Source organism: Pan paniscus, chromosome 2 (genome assembly GCF_029289425.2).
Source record: "Pan paniscus chromosome 2, NHGRI_mPanPan1-v2.0_pri, whole genome shotgun sequence".
Taxonomy (NCBI): Eukaryota; Metazoa; Chordata; class Mammalia; order Primates; family Hominidae; genus Pan; species Pan paniscus.
This window is the reverse complement of record NC_085926.1, coordinates 87,677,957-87,687,114: the sequence shown is the minus strand read 5'-3', so window position 1 is coordinate 87,687,114 and position 9,158 is coordinate 87,677,957. Positions and strand designations below refer to the sequence as shown.

Below are 9,158 nucleotides of genomic sequence, written 5' to 3'. Positions count from 1 at the left end.
GCTTGCTTTATTTATTTATTTATTTATTTATTTATTTTTTATTGATCATTCTTGGGTGTTTCTCGCAGAGGGGGATTTGGCAGGACCACAGGACAATAGTGGAGGGAAGGTCAGCAGATAAACAAGTGAACAAAGGTCTCTGGTTTTCCTAGGCAGAGAACCCTGCGGCCTTCCGCAGTGTTTGTGTCCCTGGGTACTTGAGATTAGGGAGTGGTGATGACTCTTAACGAGCATGCTGCCTTCAAGCATCTGTTTAACAAAGCACATCTTGCACCACCCTTAATCCATTCAACCCTGAGTGGACACAGCACATGTTTCAGAGAGCACAGGGTTGGGAGTAAGGTCACAGATCAACAGGATCCCAAGGCAGAAGAATTTTTCTTAGTACAGAACAAAATGAAAAGTCTCCCATGTCTACCTCTTTCTACACAGACATGGCAACCATCCGATTTCTCAATCTTTTCCCCACCTTTCCCCCCTTTCTATTCCACAAAACCGCCATTGTCATCATGGCCCGTTCTCAATGAGCTGTTGGGTACACCTCCCAGACGGGGCGGTGGCCGGGCAGAGGGGCGCCTCACTTCCCAGTAGGGGCGGCCGGGCAGAGGCACCCCTCACCTCCCGGACGGGGCGGCTGGCCGGGCAGGGAGCTGACCCCCCCACCTCCCTCCCGGACGGGGCGGCTGGCCGGGTGGGGGGCTGACCCCCCCACCTCCCTCCCGGACGGGGCGGCTGGCTGGGCAGAGGGGCTCCTCTCTTCCCAGTAGGGGCGGCCGGGCAGAGGCACCCCTCACCTCCTGGACGGGGCGGCTGGCCGGGCAGGGAGCTGACCCCCCCACCTCCCTCCCGGACGGGGCGGCTGGCCGGGTGGGGGGCTGACCCCCCCACCTCCCTCCCGGACGGGGCGGCTGGCTGGGCAGAGGGGCTCCTCTCTTCCCAGTAGGGGCGGCCGGGCAGAGGCACCCCTCACCTCCTGGACGGGGCGGCTGGCCGGGCGGGGGACTGAGCCCCCCCACCTCCTTCCCGGACGGGGCGGCTGGCCGGGCAGAGGGGCTCCTCACTTCCCAGTAAGGCGGCCGGGCAGAGGGGCTCCTCACTTCCCAGTAAGGCGGCCGGGCAGAGGGGCTCCTCACTTCCCAGTAAGGCGGCCGGGCAGAGGTGCCCCTCACCTCCTGGATGGGGCAGCTGGCCGGGCGTGGGGCTGACCCCTCCCCACCTCCCTCCCGGACGGGGTGACTGGCCGGGCGGGGGGCTGACCCCCCAACCTCCCTCCCGGATGGGGCGGCTGGCCGGGTGGGGGGCTGACCCCCCACCTCCCTCCCGGACGGGGTGGCTGCCGGGCGGAGACGCTCCTCACTTCCCAGATGGGGTGGATGCCGGGCGGAGGCGCTCCTCACTTCTCAGACGGTGCGGCTGCCGGGCGGAGGGGCTCCTCACTTCTCAGATGGGGCGGTTGCCAGGCAGAGGGTCTCCTCACTTCTCAGACGGGGCGGCCGGGCAGAGACGCTCCTCACTTCCTAGATGGGATGGCAGCCGGGAAGAGGCGCTCCTCACTTCCTAGATGGGATGGTGGCCGGGCAGAGACGCTCCTCACTTTCCAGACTGGGCAGCCAGGCAGAGGGGCTCCTCACATCCCAGACGATGGGCGGCCAGGCAGAGATGCTCCTCACTTCCCAGACGGGGTGGCGGCCGGGCAGAGGCTGCAATCTCGACACTTTGGGAGGCCAAGGCAGGCGGCTGGGAGGTGGAGGTTGTAGCGAGCCGAGATCACGCCACTGCACTCCAGCCTGGGCACCATTGAGCACTGAGTGAACGAGACTCCGTCGGCAATCCTGGCACCTCGGGAGGCCGAGGCTGGCGGATCACTCGCGGTTAAGAGCTGGAGACCAGCCCGGCCAACACAGCGAAACCCCGTCTCCACCAAAAAAATACGAAAACCAGTCAGGTGTGGTGGCGCGCGCCTGCAATTGCAGGCACTCGGCAGGCTGAGGCAGGAGAATCAGGCAGGGAGTTTGCAGTGAGCCGAGATGGCAGCAGTACAGTCCAGCTTCGGCTCGGCATCAGAGGGAGACCATGGAAAGAGAGGGAGAGGGAGACCATGGAGAGGGAGAGGGAGAGGCAGAGGGAGAGGGAGAGGGGCTTGCGTTCTTTTAGTACTGCAACCAAACTAACTCTATTCTTTATCCTTCTATTATGATCCAATAACAAGGACCTGTCTTTGCTCTTATTTTACTCCCATTCCTACTGTCTTATTTTCTCCAATCTATTGTGACATGGGGATAATTATTTAAATTGAATACGCACAGAAATAGATGCAACTGATTAAACAGCCATGCTAATTGTCTCTACTAAAAAATACAAAAAATTAGCCGGGCGTGGTGGCGGGCGCCAGTAGTCCCAGCTACTTGGGAGGCTGAGGCAGGAGAATGGCATGAACTCGGGAGGCGGAGCTTGCAGTGAGCCGAGATCATGCCACTGCACTCCAGCCTGGGCGACAGAGCGAGACTCCGTCTCAAAAATAAATAAATGAATAAATAAATAAATAAATAAATAACGTATATTTGAGTTTGTAATAAGAATATTAGCATTTTAAATAGATATATGTTTAAAAATAATAACATTAAAAATCTCTCAAATATGATTGTTTTAGTCTCTTGGGCTGAATTTATTTTAATTAGGCAAAATATGGCAAATTCTAGTTATAAGACAGTTTTATTTCATAATTTTACATAAGCAGATGGGAAAATTTAATAACAACATATAACACTATACAAAGAAGATAGATGGCACTGGAAGAGCCAGTAGGAGGTGAAAGAAAGAGAGACGTTTATTTCTCAGCCTTAAACTTTTCTGCTACATTTATTTACAACTAAAGAGCTACACGGTCATCCCAGAAGATGCTACATTCTAGTCGTCAAAACAAATCACAAGGCATGCCTAGATTCAAAAGACGCAAAAATAGATTCCATATTTTGTGGGAGAAACTTCGAATAATATGTGGCCATTTATTTGTCTACCATATTATTTTTTCCACAATGTTGTTTGTTTTTTATTTCTGGTTTGTAGAAAGCTCTCTATGTTTATTTATATATATCCAATCTGCAACTACTAATATGAGTGCTGTATACAGATATTTTTGCCGTAACAGGATATGAACTTTGCTACAAATCACCATGGTATGTAAAATCTTGCAATAAAAATCACAGGGTTTATAAAGAAGATAAAATCGGGGCACACACTGAAAAACTTCATTAGTAACAAATTTAAAACAATGGAAACTTAAAAATTATGGCACAGTTTTCCATTTGTTAAATGGTTAAGAAATACATAAATACTACAATAAATATAACACTTCATCTTATCCAAGAGCAGATATGTGCTTTTGGAATTGGGCCTTAGACAGGTTGCAGCCCATTCACTAATGTGAAGTGGTGGGAAATAAGGTTGTCTGAAATCAAACAAAGTTATAACACCAGATGTCGGTGGATGTGGCTTATCACACACGCAGTGAATTGAGGGAGCTGGTAGATGTTTGTGGTGTCTACAGAGGAGCATTTTGTGTACTATTACACTGCTTGGTTCAGCTCGGTGCAGTGCTTTTTCTCCACCTAGTTTTTTTTTTTTTTCCCCAGATATAATCACATATAAGCAAACATGAAATCTTCATTATGCTTAAATTATTTCAATTGAGTTGGAACGAATTTGCGTTTTCAAAGACCATTACAGCAGAATTGACTGTACAAACATGTTCTCCTAGTATGGGCTTTAGAGTTTGTTTATGGTTTTTCTGTCACATGCACAATTTAAAGTTTAACGTAGTTAATGGATCCATCATTTCCCTTGTGAACACTGATTTTTGTGTTTTATTTAAGATATCCTTCACTACGCTGTTATATTTCTTTAGATATTCCATAATTTCATTTTTCACACAGCTCTTTTGTGTGTGTGTGTGTGTGTGTGTGTGTGTGTGTGTGTATCTACTGTGTCCTAGGCTTCTTTATTTAAGAAAAAAGTGATACATGATGTGGGATTAAAATCAAGAGCATCATTGAACTTCACCTTCCCTCCAACCAGTTGCCCCAAACTCCCCTGCCCCCACCCTTTGTGTTCCCAATTCCTTCCTTAGTGAATGAAGAACTTAATCCCAAAAGCCCTGGCACAAACTCCAGGTTTTCCTTCCCTAGCTCCTCTCCTCCCCCTGTCCCCCATGCCTAGAAGGGCAGGCACCTCAGTTTGAATGCATGGGAGAGCCCAGAGTGGTGACGGAGACAGGGAGAAAGGCTTCTCCCTCAGGGAAAGGGACCGAGGAATACAGTGCAGTGAAGTGAGGGCTCCCATAGCCTGGGGTACCAAAATAGGGCCCTGGGGCCAGAGGAAAGGACACTGGTCCCCCTGAGAAAGAAGACCCAGCAGCCTCAAAATCCTCTCGTTGTGCATAGTCACTGCTTGATCGCTTGCCCTTCTGGCGCCGGTTACAGAACCACGCTCGGACCACATCCTTCTCGAGCCCAAGCTGCTGGGCGATGTGGCTGATCTGCTGCAGTGTGGGTTTCGGGCACTGCCGGAACAAATTTTCCAGGTTGCCTCTCACTCGGTTCTCGATACTGGTTCGCTTTCTCTTTCGGGCCTGCACGAGGGTTTCTGCTTTGCATATCTCCTGAAGATTTTCATTGTTGTCAGCTTAGTCCACCCACTTCTGCAGCAAGGGCCGCAGCTTACACATGTTCTTGAAGCTAAGCTGCAGAGCCTCAAAGCGGCAGATGGTCGTTTGGCTGAATACCTTCCCAAATAGAACCCCCAGGGTGAGCCCCACATCGGCCTGTGTATATCCCAGGGTGATCCTCTTCTGCTTCAGGAGCTTGGCAGATTGCTCGAGTTCTTTCTGCAGAGCTTTGATGTCCTGGGACTCCTCCGGGTTTTGCTCCAGCTTCTTCTCCAGCTTCACAGCACCAGGGGTGACGGTGCAGGGCTCCGGGGAGGCCCCATCGGAGTTGCTCTCCACCCCGACTCCTGCTTCGCCCTCAGGCTGAGAGGTCTCCAAGCCGCCTTGGGGCACTAGCCCCACTCCAACCTGGGGCCCACAGTACGCCATCCCCCCACAGAACTCATACGGCGGGGGGCATGGGGGAATCCCCCACACCTCAGAGCCTGGCCCAACCCCCGGCCCGATTCCTGGCCCTCCAGGAGGGCCTTGGAAACTTAGCCAGGTCCGAGGATCAACCCAGCCCGGCTCCGGCCCCCCTGGCCCATCACCTCCACCACCTGGAGGGGGCGAGAAGGCGAAATCCGAAGCCAGGTGTCCCGCCATGGTGAAGGAAGGCGCCCCAAGCCGGGGGCCTGGTGAAATGAGGTCACACAGCTCTTTAATCCATCATGAATTCTTTTGTGTGGTGCTAAACAGTATTTTCCTACATGGATAGCTTGACATTAAAAAAACTCTTAGCCACATACTTGAGCAATTTTTAAAAGAAGAGCATTAATAATTTCTTCAAATACAATTACCAAAGCTTCCTGGCTCATCACCTGCTATATTTTTCTAGAGAGCCATCCTCTCATTTGAAAAATTACTTATCACATCTGACAGATTTCAGTGTATACATGGATCTATACTACATTCTATATGCTATTCTATTTTATCCTATATTCTATATGTTATTCTATTTATGTATTTTTCTACCTTGGATCTAATGTCAGTCTGAATGTTTTAGCTCTAACGGAAATATTGATACATGGTTGGATAATTCTCTACACCTTCCGTTTTGTCTTTAAAATTATCTTACTCTTCTCAAACCTGTTTTTTCTTTTTTTCATTTCAGAATTCTCAACTTTTGTTTTTAAAAAAGCGGGATTGACTTTTTATAGGAATCATGTCCAATGTATGACTTAATTTTCAGAAAATTGAATTTTAAATATTTATTGTATCCTTTCATATTTATTTTATGTCTAGAAATCTTCCTAAACTTTATTAGTTATAATCCTTCATTTGTAGATTTATCACTTTTCTTGTATTTCATGTTTGGTCAATCATATTTCTGGCAAATATTGAGAGCTCCCAAAGTTTCTTTACTCCTATCATTATTTTAAAAATTTAATTAGGACCTGCAGCAAAATTATAAATAATAGATGTGGTAATAGGCATTCTTCCAATGCTAATGATTTTAATGGGACTGCTTCTGAAGTTTCCACATTCATATGCTGTAAATTTTTATTAGTTAAAACATTTTCAAATGAAGGTAGTGATTTTCTATTATGATTTTGGAAGAATATTACTTTTAACTAATAATTAAATTTCTCAAATTATTCTCATAATTTTTATTTTTCACTGAGTTAATATTAGTAATTTTTTTCTAGAAAATTATCCATCAAAACTAATAATTTGAATTTATTGATATCAAACACATTATTTTTATAAAATATTTAAATATCTACTTTCTTTTTAACTTTGTTTTTTGTTCCTAATATTACATCTTTTGTTTTGTTTCTTAGCTTTTTAAAATTGTGTTTGTTTTCTAGATGGGTTAATTCAGTCATTAGTCTAAGAATCTATTTTCTTCAGCTATGCTGTGTCGAGATTCTCTATTATTTGTTTGATTATCTTAAGTTCTCACTAACTAATTTCTGCTCTTATTTTTATCATTTTTCTTTCTACTTTAGAGTTTATTATATTTTAGAGTCTAATTTGAATGCTTACTCTGTTATTTTTAATCTTTCATATGTTTTTAATGCCCTGAATACCACTTGTTTCTATGCACAACGTTAGATCTATCCCACAAGTTTTGTTGTAACTTTCATGGTTATTTTATTTCAGACATTTTATAATTTCTTTTTTGAGTTTTGTTCTTACCAATGAAATATTTAGAATGAGAGTTAGCAAGATGTAGTGGCTAAGAGCCTGGGCTCTGGCACCAGACTGGTATGTTCAATCCAATCTCTGTAATTACTAGCTCTGAGAACATGGGCAAGTTATCTCTGTGCCTCAGTTTCCTTATTTAGAAAGAGTGGATAATAAGAATAAAAGGATAATTACCTCATAGGATTTTTAGGAGGACTAAGTGAAGTGATGTATGACCAGGACTTGAGCAGTGCCAATGACAAGACAATTCACTGGTGATTGTTTCCACCGGCTTCCAGACCGTTTACCCATTTCTATCACCTTGCTTTAACCTTTTCTTGTCTTTTTCTCTTTCACAATGTCATGCTTTATTCTAAAACACGTATGTGTGTTTAACAGAGAAGCTCCTCAAATCATCATTTTAAAAATATCCTCATCAGAAATTCACAAAAAAGACTCCTAGAACTTCAATATTCCGATATAACTTCCCGAGAATTTACTGGCTCTCAGAAGAGAAATAACAGGTGACGAATGAAGAAGGTTTTCTAAGCATATGTGAAGAAATTATGAATGCTTTCATAGCATTCAAATGTAAATTAGTTATTTCCAAAGTATGAATCAATTTTTTATATTTTTTTCTGTTCTACTGATTTAAACATAGAGTATTTTTACTTTTCTTCTCATTCAGACCCATAGAAATGTGGAAAACATACCATAACAGAGAAAAATACTTACTTAAAACTGTGTTACACCTTAAACCAAGGTAAATCAAAAGGATAACAATAATTCTAGGAATCAAAGAGATTTCCCTAGTTAAGAGTAGATTCACATTATGCTACTCCATTAACTCAGACTTGGAAGCTACATTTCCAAAATGGCAGGCCACTACTTGATACATATTTTTTCTTCACGTGTGTGTGTGTGTGTGTGTGGTTGTGTATGTGTATGGGTATAATTTACCACTTTGAAATAAATGTTTTATTACAACAGCAATGAAAACAAATGTAAATTTGCCTATTTCCTAAACCAAGAGTTATCAAGGTGCATTAAGAACAACGAGCAATTGTGTTAAAAATAAGACAGGTTAAATTTGACTTTTCAAATAAATTTGCCATTTCAAATAAATAGTTACATTTCTTAACATTTTTATTTAGAGGTCAAAAAAACCATGGTGCTATTTACAGTCACATAAATCTCTTTACAATATTTTTAACAAGAAAAATATTTTATGGCATTTAGGTCGAAACAAAGATATACTCATGAGACATGTAAGAAAAAATGCCTCAATACTAAAACACCAAAAAAATTATACTTGGCAGGTTTAGCATTGATTTTTAGCAACAATGTTAGTTTTGCTCTCTCACGTCAGGACTGGGGTGATGGCACTTTGTATTTTTAAAATGAAAGCTTGAAAGCCTGTGAAAGCAAAAAAAAAAAAAAAACCCAAAATTAATGCTGTCTTAAAATACACTCTATTCTGTGAGAGGTGGAACTAAATCTAAAATCAACACTCTTTGCTAGAAAACTCAAAATTATAAAAGGTCAATAGATTTGTGGTTCACCTTTTAATATTTAGGGAAATCAATTTTTTTTATTCTCCAAATATTGCAAGAACTCTTCCTAATGCAATCTGTGAATGAATAAAAAGCATGACAAAGCTAATTTCATTCTGATGCTATTGAGGATGTTATGGGTTAAGAAGTAGGGGGCAGGGAGAAGCAGATGTCTTCTTTGCTACTCTCCTCCAAGCACCAGGAAAGTAGGGATTTGGTAGGGGAAATGTGGAGCTTAGCCCAGACTTGGGAAATGAGTTCAAATTTGACATCTTAAAGTTGGCACAAGAAGCTTAGCTGGGCCATGTGGGATGAGGGTGTGTAGTAGGGCAAAATATGAATAGAATAAATCCCCTTGGATACATTCTTTATAAATGATTCATTATTAAAAGTTTTTTTTAAAGTTTTATACTGATGATAGTTAAAACTAAGATTAAAAATACCTTCATGGAAGCATTTGGAATATTCAATTAAAACAGTAGAGTGAAAGATTATGAAAGCAGTCAACATGCAATGCTATTTTATTTGTTTTTTCTCTTTTAACCAACAAGGCAGGTCCATTTCACAGCATGCTCTACTTCCAACCAATATTAGGTCTGTATAGGCCAGTCATTGCCACATTGATTGTCTTCAAGATCCTAAGCTAACATATATTCCTATTATCTTTTTCCCATCACTTTCTAAATTTTTCTCTCATTTCTGGTTTTCTGTTCCTTTCCATGATTCCTCTCTAATCTCAACCAGTTCTGCAACACAACATTTAGCACTTGGCT

General features: G+C 43.3%; 1 pseudogene; it reads right to left on the bottom strand.

The window, feature by feature from the left end:
• Positions 1-4,203: 4,203 nt before the first annotated feature.
• LOC100985881 (POU domain, class 5, transcription factor 1-like) lies at positions 4,204-5,339 on the bottom strand (annotated as a pseudogene).
• Between the last annotated feature and the right edge of the window lie 3,819 nt (positions 5,340-9,158).